The sequence below is a fragment of the Meriones unguiculatus genome, chromosome 12 (genome assembly GCF_030254825.1).
Source record: "Meriones unguiculatus strain TT.TT164.6M chromosome 12, Bangor_MerUng_6.1, whole genome shotgun sequence".
Lineage (NCBI taxonomy): Eukaryota > Metazoa > Chordata > Mammalia > Rodentia > Muridae > Meriones > Meriones unguiculatus.
Genome location: NC_083360.1, coordinates 92,477,919 through 92,488,373, shown reverse-complemented (window position 1 = coordinate 92,488,373; position 10,455 = coordinate 92,477,919).

The window sequence follows — 10,455 nt, the reverse complement described above, 5'->3', positions numbered from 1 at the left end:
TCTGGCCAACTAGGCCACCGACTCTTTGGGTCTTGTGAAAACTAAGCAAAGACTGGATATAAAAGACTCAGAACACATTCAGGCTGGAATTTTCTCTAATGTGTCTTCGTATAATCCCCAGGAGAGACTGCCAATGACCAGTAGTCTGCTTCATCACAGACGCTTGGAAAAGCACTGAATGTCTCTGAGTGTTCCAGGGTATGTGCTTCTGGAGACCCGCGTACTAACAGTCAATGGAACATCTTTTACCAACAGAATCAGAAGTATACTAAAAGCTTTCTAAATTCCTGAACATTCCTTGCCACTTGGCCTGTCATTCAATCAACATTTCTGTTTGTTTTTTTGTTTTTTGTTTTTTTTTTTTAAAGCAGTACTTGCTTAAACGAGCCTCTAATCCGGCTACCTGATCTTTCCTCAGGGCCTCTGGATGTGTGCTCCTACCTCTCTGCTTTTGCTCAAAAGCACTATACAGATAATGCAATCATTCTGTACTCTTCTGGCTCTCCTTTCCCATCATAAACCCAGACCCCCATCCAAAGCCCACTTAAATACCTGCTCTCCGCGAACAACTCTGCACCACAATCATGTTTCCATTCTCTGACTTCCTAGAATTGACTGTATTTATGCTCACTTGATGCTCACGGTGGCATATAAACACTTTTAAGTCATCACCTAACTTCTTTTATATGTGCCTTCCCTCACTCATAATTGATCAACCAACAATTAACCACTTCTATTTCAGCGACTACCATACTCCAAACTGAACAAATCTTCCCACATTGCATGTGCTGCCCTTCAATTTCTAAGGACAGAACTATCATCTTTATATTTCATCTAGGCTCAAAGCCTCTCCTTCCACATATCTCTCACTCAGTCACCAGAGCTTGTGAATTCTAGCATTATTATATCTCTTGCAACCACCCGCCTTTTCCATTTCCACTGCCAGCATCCTTGTTTAGGCCTTTATTTCCTTGCCTGGACTGTTTCAAAAGTCTCCCACTGGCCTTTCTGACTCTAGTTTCCCCACCTCCAATCCAACCCAAACACCCCAGCTAGATTAATCTTCCTAATACAACTCTGACTCACATTACTTTGCAAAGTAAACACCCTTCATGATAGCCCATATCCTATCAAATAAAGCATAAATTGCTCATTCTGGCATAAACTAGGCCCAAGGTAGTGAATGCTGTGGTATGTCACCCATCCTCCTCCCCCTCACACCAGGATATTTATTCCCCTAGATGTCAGCAATTCTGGCTACTGATGGGTCACAGTTGAATCCATTTCCAGAAATTTCCTTTGGCAATAGGAGCTGTTTGTCTTAAGTTCTGTCTTCTCCCAGGAGGCAGCCCACATGCAATCCTGGCCGTGAGGGTACAAAGGCTAAGCTTTCTTGCCTCAATCTAGGACAACTGTGTAGCCCTCTGCCAGCTTCACACAGGACCAGCTGAAGCTCCTTTTCCAACTTCACTTTAGCTAAACTTTTCCTCTACCCTCTCCCGTTTCCTTTATTCCTTCACAGTTATTAATCCCAAGGGAATTCCCCAATAAAAATCTACACTGGACTCTTCCTCCCAGAACTTGTGTTCAGAAGCTGCAATGTAAGACACTTAAAACCTTTCTTTTTTTAATTTTTTTCTTCAAAATTTATTCATTCTATATCCCAATTGAAGCCCTCTCCCTCAACTCCTCCCAGTCTCACCCTCCCTCCCTCTTCCCCCATCCCCTTCCCCTAGTCCACTGAAAGGGGGAGTTCTCCACCATTGCCATCTGTCCAAAGCTTGTTAAATCTCATCATCCATGCCCTGGCAAGGCTGCATCACCAGAGACAAGTGATCAAAGAGCAGTCAACTAAGTTCATGATAGAGGCAATTCCTGCTCCCCTCAGTCAGAGATCCACATGGAGACTGAGCTGCCAATCAGCCACATCTGAGCAGGGTCTCTAGGTCTTCTCTGTGCATGACCCTCCATTGGTACATCAGCTTCTGTAGTCCCCCCTGGGCTCAGATCCTTTATCTTTGTTGGTCTCCTTGTGGGGCTCCTGTCCCCTCCTTGTCCCTCTACCCCCCACCCCCTCTTCTTCCATAAGACCCCCAGTGCTTTTCCCAAAGTTTGGCCATGAGTCTCAGTATCTGCTTTGATCCCCTGTAGGGTGGAGCCTTTCAGAGGACCCTCTATAGTGGACTCCCATCCTGGTTCCTCTCTTCCAGCACCTCTGGAGTCTATCCTGCCTGTCATTTTGAATGAGATTTAAGTATCCTCCCTAGGGTCTTCCTTAGTCAAAAGATGCCCCACCATTCAATAAGGACATTTGCTCAACTACGTCCATAGCAGCTTTATTTGTAATAGCCAAATAGCCAGAATCTGGAAACAACCTAGGTGTCCCTCAATGAAGGAATGGATACAGAAATTGTGGTACATTCACACAATGGAATATTACTCAGCAATTAAAAACAAGGAAATCATGAAATTTGCAGGCAAATGGATGGAACTAGAAGAAATCATCCTGAGTGAGGTATCCCAGAAGCAGAAAGACCGGCATGGTATACACTCACTTACAAGTGAATATTAGCCATATAAAATAGGATAGAAAGTCAAACCCTCTCTTTCATAGAATTAATTTTTATTTTTTTCACATAGCCTATGCTCTAGTCAAACTAGGTGACCTACCATTCCTTAAGAACATTTCATGTACCACCACTCATTTGTTCACCAAAAAGAGAAACTTATTAATTGTCTAACAGGTTACAGAATTTTAGAAAGCTTAGTCTAGTTGGATATAAGACAGTAAGCAGGCAGTAGAATGTAGTATGAGCAGTTGCTATGGTTCAAATGTGGTTTCAGTGTCTGCTAAAGATTCCTGCTCTGGAAGCATGGTTCCTACTGTGGCAGCATAAAATAATGGAACCTGTGGCATGTGGAGCTTGGTGCAAGCTGAGTGCAGGCAGAAACAGAGACGAATCATCTCTTTACAGGATCCCAGTACATGAACATTGAGTGGGTCATTGTTGTTTTTAATGGACTGTCCCCTCCCGGTCTCTGTACTCTTGTATTTCTGGATGCTATGTCCTTCTCAGTTCCACTGTCACTGTATCACATCAGAGATGAGGGCCTTACCATAAGCTGATATGAGAGAGCCGCATAGTCTTCTATTTTCAGCTTCCAAAACTGTGAGTTAAATAAAATAAATACAGTTTTTATAAGTATCTAACTGTAGGTTTTTTGTTACAGCAACAGCAAAGAACTAGTACAGCAGTGATTTCCCAGCCCTGATCATAGGAAGAAGAGTGTACTAGGTGAGGAAGAGCATGACCAGAGCCCTGGAAACATGAAAACTCATCACAAGAACAGTCCAGAATGACTGAAGCTCAAAGGGCTAGAAAAGTGATAGCAGGAGAAGAGGCAAGAGAAATCATCAGGATTAAAACAAGAAAGGCAAGCCTTGAGGAGGGATCTAGACACTATCCTTAAAGCAAAGGAAATGCCACATGGCTTGAAGGAAACACCAGTAATATTTGCACTTTCAAGAAAACCTGCTAGGAGCTTTGCAGACAAAAAATAGCTGAAGATTGAAAGGTGACAGTGCTGTCATCCAAGCAAGATGGATGTGTACCAACCCAAAGAGACCAACCTCTGTGGAGTCTCCTGAGAAGGAAGGAGTCAACATCACTCCATGTGGCTGATGTCCCTCTGGAATAATTAGCTGGATATTATGCACAGAGGTACAACCTGGGAAAGAGAGAGCTCTAGAAGGAAAGATAATGAGTTCAATTTTACTTGGATATGCTAAATCAGGCAAGAGTTGGATATAGGGGAGTGAACAGCAGACAGGCATGGAGGGATGGGCATGAGAAGAGCAGCCTAGCTAGCTGGAGACACAGATCTGAAGCATCATCAGCGTATGTCCATAGAGAACTGGAGGTAATATTGCAAAATGCCATCAAGAAAGAAGAAAGAATGTATCCCAGATGAAAATGGGGTCCCAGAAGCCAAGAGAGTTCTTCAAGATGAAGGAAGAAGTCAACAGCCTTAAATATTCCTCAGGCCAAATTAAGAAAGACCCAAAAATTTATCCACTGATTAGAAAGAGCCCTGGGCTACTGATCCAACTATCCCCACCCCACACCCACCCAATTGGGAGTGTTCTTTCACACAATCAGAAACAATCTCATCTCTCAAGGCTGAGTTCTAATTACCTCACATTAGCCGGCTGACTTATGAAACATCATCACTGGTTACCTCACTTACTGAGACTTTGAGAACTAACACTGTCTATACATCTTGGCACTCTTTTAGCTCATTAAAAGGTGGAAACTATGGGTTCAGAAAAGAAACCAAATTTGTGTGTGATTTAGGGGACAGGGTGTCGAGAAAGAAGAGAGCCAAAGAGTGGAAAGCACTACTGGGCAGACGTGCCTATGAGAGATGGTCTTTTCCTTACATGTAAATAGGACGCACGAAATGACAGGGAGGAGGCCTCTTTGGCTTTTCACTGTGTTATTAATTTAGTGGCCGGTTTAATGTTAGTACTGGAGCAAAACATCTCCATCTTCCATAGCCTGGCTAACCTTACTGACTCCAGAAGGGAGGTCCTGAATAGCCAGTGATAAGCAGATACTCATCTTCTGCTTTTTATTTTCCTGGAGTGTAAACATCTAAAGAAGAAAGCCTATTTGAACAAGCAAAGCTGCCAGCTTCACTTACCCTCTCATATTTAATGAGCCTGTTTTGTTTTATGGGCACTTCAAAGGATCTGACAGAGCAGAGGCGGCTACACACGGCCAGCATGAAGCAACTTGCTGAGCCCTCAATGTGAGGTCGGAGGCTCCTCTTCAGACCTACTTTTCCATGACACCTTTTTCAAACGCAGATCAAAACCCAAACCAGTAGAGGAGAATTCTTGCCCTTGCAAAGCATCAACAGAAGAGTGTTTCAAGGTAGCTTGAATGAGATGCAGTTGCCAACACAAAAACATGAAGGTCACGTGGTAGTTTTTGGAGACACTGGACTCCGAGCTTCAAAATGGGCCTTCGCGGCTGTGTGAACAGGAGTTACTCTGCCCTTCCCCCACTCTTGCCTAAGCAACATTCCTCTGAAGGCTTCAAGACTTCTTGGCATTTTGAACACTGGCAAATATTTACTCAGTGCCCAGCAGAGCAGTCCGAATACAGCTTGTCCTTAACAGTGGTAAGGCTCAACATTTGTAATAAATATGCTTTAACATAGCTTATTCTCAATTAGAGGGTACAGGGTTGTGAAAATCAGTATTGGAAAAAAAAAAAAAAAAGATAGAAATTTCCAGCAGCTTGAATCTGGAAAATGTTGTGTGAAGAAACTTGAGGTCAGTAAGAAATAAGTAAATGCCTCTTAGCATCAGGCCATCGTCCAGGTTGCCTCTCTGCTGGGCACTTTGTCTTGTCATTTCGGCACCACCCGCACATTAACGCTGCTAATGTCTCCACACTACTTCTCTCCTGGATGGCTTTACATTTGTACATTTGTACTGTGGATCCCAACAACAGCTCCGAGTGGACACAAACAGATGACCACCTTCATGCTGGTCCATCAGACAAGAGTCCAAGGTCTTGCGGCACCATAAAAGTAGAACCAACTGCCAAAGGAAAACTTTACACAGGACAAACACTCACATACAGCTGGAGCACTGGAAGGAAACTGAGGATTTAATCCAACGCCAGCATTTTACATATTGAAACAAGTGAGGACATGGGAAAGCTTTACCAAGATGCCATTCTTACTAGTACCCTCTCAGAATGTTTCTTTCCTGTGTGCTGCCTCTATTTTAATACCTACAATCTATTACTTGTCACAATACAACAGCACATTATAGTTAATTATCTTAACCATCCCAAACTGTAGTGCTCACAGTTGTAGAGCCTTCAAAGCAGAAATGGGTAGAAGTTAAAAGACTTAACATAGAAAGGAACATTTGCCAAATATCAACTGTACCATAAGAATTAAGAAAGTATTTTTTATTTGAGCTAAAAAATATCCTCTCCTACTGCTGATAGGTGAAATTTTTATGAGCCCTCATGAATTAGAGCTAATTATCCTGCTTGAGAAATGAAGAAAGCAGAGCTTGAAGAAGTGAAGTAATTTCCCCAAGGTTCCCGAAGTTCTAAGTCAGTAAATGGGGAAGCAAGTGTTTGAGTCCAGGCTGACCAGCCCAAAGAGCTCCAATCACCCTGATACGGCCCTGCCTATGTATAGGCTTAACATACACAGATTAAACAAGGTACAAAAGCTTTCTTTACAAACTGACTTCCCAGAGATGCTTAAAACAAAATTTGGGGCATTTCTTTTATTATAACTTGCAATAGAAGTGCTAACTTAAACAAAAGTCAACCAGTATCTTAGTTCTCAAAAAGCTTCTTCAACCAATACATTGCAGTTTAATTCACTAGCTAATTTTCCTCTAATTAACATAGTAGCTTCCAGCTTAACAACTCTAACTATACAATCACGATATTTTTTTCAAGAATCTGGATTATTCTTCCAGGTGCTTATTGCATTTTAAAGATTTGTTTTTAATGGTAATGCATATGTATGAGTATGTGCCCACAGACACAGGAAGAAGACACCAGTCTGGAGCTGGCGCTGTAGGTGGCTGTGAACTGCTCTGCATAGGTGCTGGCAAACAAACTCAGGTCCTCTGGAGGAGCGGTGTGTGTCCACTTTAGCCACTGCTCCATTTCTCCAGATCCCTAGTGACTTGATGTTCTGATCCTTAGGCCATTCTTCCTAATTTATATTATTTCTAATAATTTGTTGGTAGAAATTATGCTTGATTGGAATAAGCCAATTAAATAGAAAATAAAAATCACTTTTGGATAATGGCCACTTAATTAACCAGCCGGAAAGAAACTAATGTCAGATGAGCCCTTCTGAAATGAAATCCATTTTTTAATTGGTCAAATTGAGATGGATTCTTTTTCAAATATTTGTCCTTTTAAGCTGCTTCCAGATAAGATGGTGGAACTACCTGCTACCTCCTTGTTATCCAATGAGGAAAGTCAAAGTAAGAAAAGGGAGACTGTTCTGAGGAGAGAATGACCATTAAGAACCATGAAGGAGACCAACACCAGAAGGCCTGCTAATGCTCCCATGCCCTCCCATTCCTTCAGATGATTCATGGCTGCAGCAATCCATGGTGATAATCCTGTGGCTAGTCCTGCGTCCACTCTGGTAGAATTTACTGTGATAATGGCCACTCTCAGCTGCTCCATCGTAGTATCGAATTCTCCAGTCCAATTACCTAAAATATAGCTAGACAATTGTTTAGACAGATTTGCAGCACAGGGAAAATTCTCATGTTGTACGCTAGTGACTCAAAGTCCAGCATACTTTCATTGACAGCCCGGTTGAGCCATTTGCCATAGGGTATCAATTTGCTCCTGCACGAGGTCAACCCTCTGATTGAACACCATCAAGCCTCCTTTTAGTTGAGCATTAATTCCTTTTTGTACATCTAAGGCATGAGCTACCTTGGCTAAAAGATTATTCAGGGTCTGAGCAGTCTGCACAGTATGACTCATGGTCTCCTTGGTTTGCCTGTGGTGTATATGCAAGATTAGAGTCTCACAACAGCGTAATGCAGCCATGATCATTCAGGCCTTTACAGCCATTGAAGCAGGACAGTCTCCCCAAGCATGGTTGGCTACCATAAAAAGCTAAAATGTTATGCTCAGGATGCGAGGCTAAGCACTGCACTCAGGGTCAGCCGCTTTCGACCCAGAGAAGAGCAAGTCTGATTGCATGTGGGTTGATGCCCCAGGTCCCGCCTCTGAGAAAAAGGTATCAGACGGGTCTGATGCTCTTTGGGTGGATGACACCTAAATGAACATCAGTACAAAGTCCCAATTTATTTCTAATATCAGAGATCAGACCTCTACTCTTGCCTGATGCGTCTAAAACAAAAAGGGGGAACTGTAGAGAGCTACGGAATGCCGAGCCTTAAAGATGGAGCTGGTTTCCGCCTTCCACCTTCCCGATGGTGAGTGCTCTCTGTCACAAACAACTCCACATTTGGCTAAGGCTGAGGATCTGGCTTGCTTCCATGTATGTGGACCTATCTGCATTGCCCACGTGGCACGCTGGGGTTGGCTACCCAGAGGCTATTTAAGCTGTGGGCTGGCTTTCCCCAGGGTCCGATGATTGTTCAAGGTTCCTGAATAAACTGCATTGAAAAAAAAAATTAAAAAAAAAAAAAAAACAATTCAAAAAAAAAATTAGGCAAAAAAAAACCATGAAGGAAGTTAGAAGTTAAATGGAAGAGTGACGAGAAAGACAACACAGAGAAAGGTCAGCCAGGGAGAGCGTCGGCAGCTCCAGCTCCACGGTGGAAGTGGTTTGTTTTCTCCTTGCTGAATTGCTCTTGGATTCAGCCAAGAGTGGGTCTCTTAGCAGAAAGAAAACAAATATATCGCAATCAACAGATACACAAATAGTAGTAGGAACACACAATATGGAAAACCAAGGCAACATGACTCCTCTAAGAGATGGTAACTCTTCACCAGGTCACTCCTTAAACACATTTAAATAGTTGCAATGCCAGATGAAGGTTTCAAAGGATTTCTGTGACAAATAATAAATGATGTAAGAGAATACAAACAAGCAGGCAAGTTCACTATAGTGTGTGGAAAGATATGTCTGAAAGGTCAGCAAAATGTATAAGTAAAGAAGGATTATGGAAGACTAAATCAGCAACATAAGAATAGCTAAGCAAGGAAATGGGGACGTGGGAGAAAAAGACAAACATATTAAAAACGAAAAACCCAATGAATCACATAAAATATACAACAGAAAGCACTGTTCATAGATTTAACCATGCAGAAGAAAGAATATCAAGAATGGAAGGCTAAAAACACCACACTCAGATGCCGATGAGGAAAGCAGTAACCGGTGGAAGGAAATAAATCATGCAGAAACTTGGGTGTGACTAAGATCAGATCTAAGACCTTGTGAGACAGAAGTAGTATCTGAGGTAAATACTAAATACTACACATTAAATACTAAATGTGTAGAGAATCCATTTAAACAAACATTGCACAGGTTTGGGGGTGTTTTGTTTTGTTTTAGAAATCTAAAGAAAGAAACAGACATTTAAACATAAAAGGCTTTAAAAAAAAAACCCAAATTCAAATGACCAGAGAAGAAGCTCTTTGTGAAATATTATAGTTTAAAAAAATACAAAAATAAAACAAAGAGCATTAAAATGTTTAAGAGAAACCCACCTACAAAGATAGAAACAGAGCATAATATACAACCTCTCATCAGCAAATACAAAATTCAGGAAAGCATGGAATGATATGCTAATTGTATTTCTCAAGGCCTGAAATAAATAACTACAAACCAAGATTCTTATATGCAACAAAACTGTCTTTTAAAATTGACAGAGAATTAAGGCTATTTCAAGTCAAATATAAATTAAGGTGGTTATTAACTATGAAACCAACACTGCAAACAATATTTTAAAAAATATTATACACTCAGGATGAAGAAAGACAGTATCAAACACACGAGCAGAGTAAAAAATAAATTTTCATCAAAGGAACAAATTACCTGAGGAGGGGTTAATAATTCAACCAATCATAAAATAATGAACAAAATGATACAAAAGAGTAAGGATCTCTCAATTGTTTAGTTACACATAAATGGGCTCAACTCACCACTAAGGAGAATCAGACTGATTTAATTAAAAACTACGTCCAACTATCTGTTGTCTTCAAGAAACACACCTCCCTGGTCCTTGAAGTCAAAGGACAGAGAACAAGTCATTATATGAACGGAAGCTGGAAATAAGCTACCCCGGGTTCTCTGATAGACAGACTTGAAGCCAAAAGTCCTTAGAAGAGATAAAGTGCTTCTTACATTAAGACATCTATGTCACTGCCGCCAAGACCCAGTGAACATCATAAAAGAAGAGACAGAGAGAATACAAGTCTGAGGATGGAGAGGAGTGCAAGAAAAAGATCTCTTCTGGACATGACACAGCGGTACACTCATGAAGACACTGCGCAGACTTGCACAAGATTGGGTCTGTTCACGAATGAGGAAAGAGCCCATGATGCCCTCCCCGGAGGTCGATTAGCAGTTAATGGTTGCTGGGGAAGGGGAGTCCTTTTATTCAGTCATGCAGCCACTGTTAATTGCTCATGCTCCAGTAAATAATTACACACCCCTGCTCATGCAAGCAACACTAATTAATGCAATGAGTCACAAATTAAAAGACATGAAAGTAGCAGGGGAATTTGTTGTGAAGAAGAGGGGTTTCAGAAAGAGTGGGTGGAGGATTAAAAAGCATAGTGGGGTGAACGTGGTAAAATATATTACATGTAAGAAACTGTCAAATAATCAATTGCAACACCCACTTTCATAGCTAGAGAAGTCATCTAGCCTAAAATCAACAAACATCAGCGTTAAACAATAACACAGTGT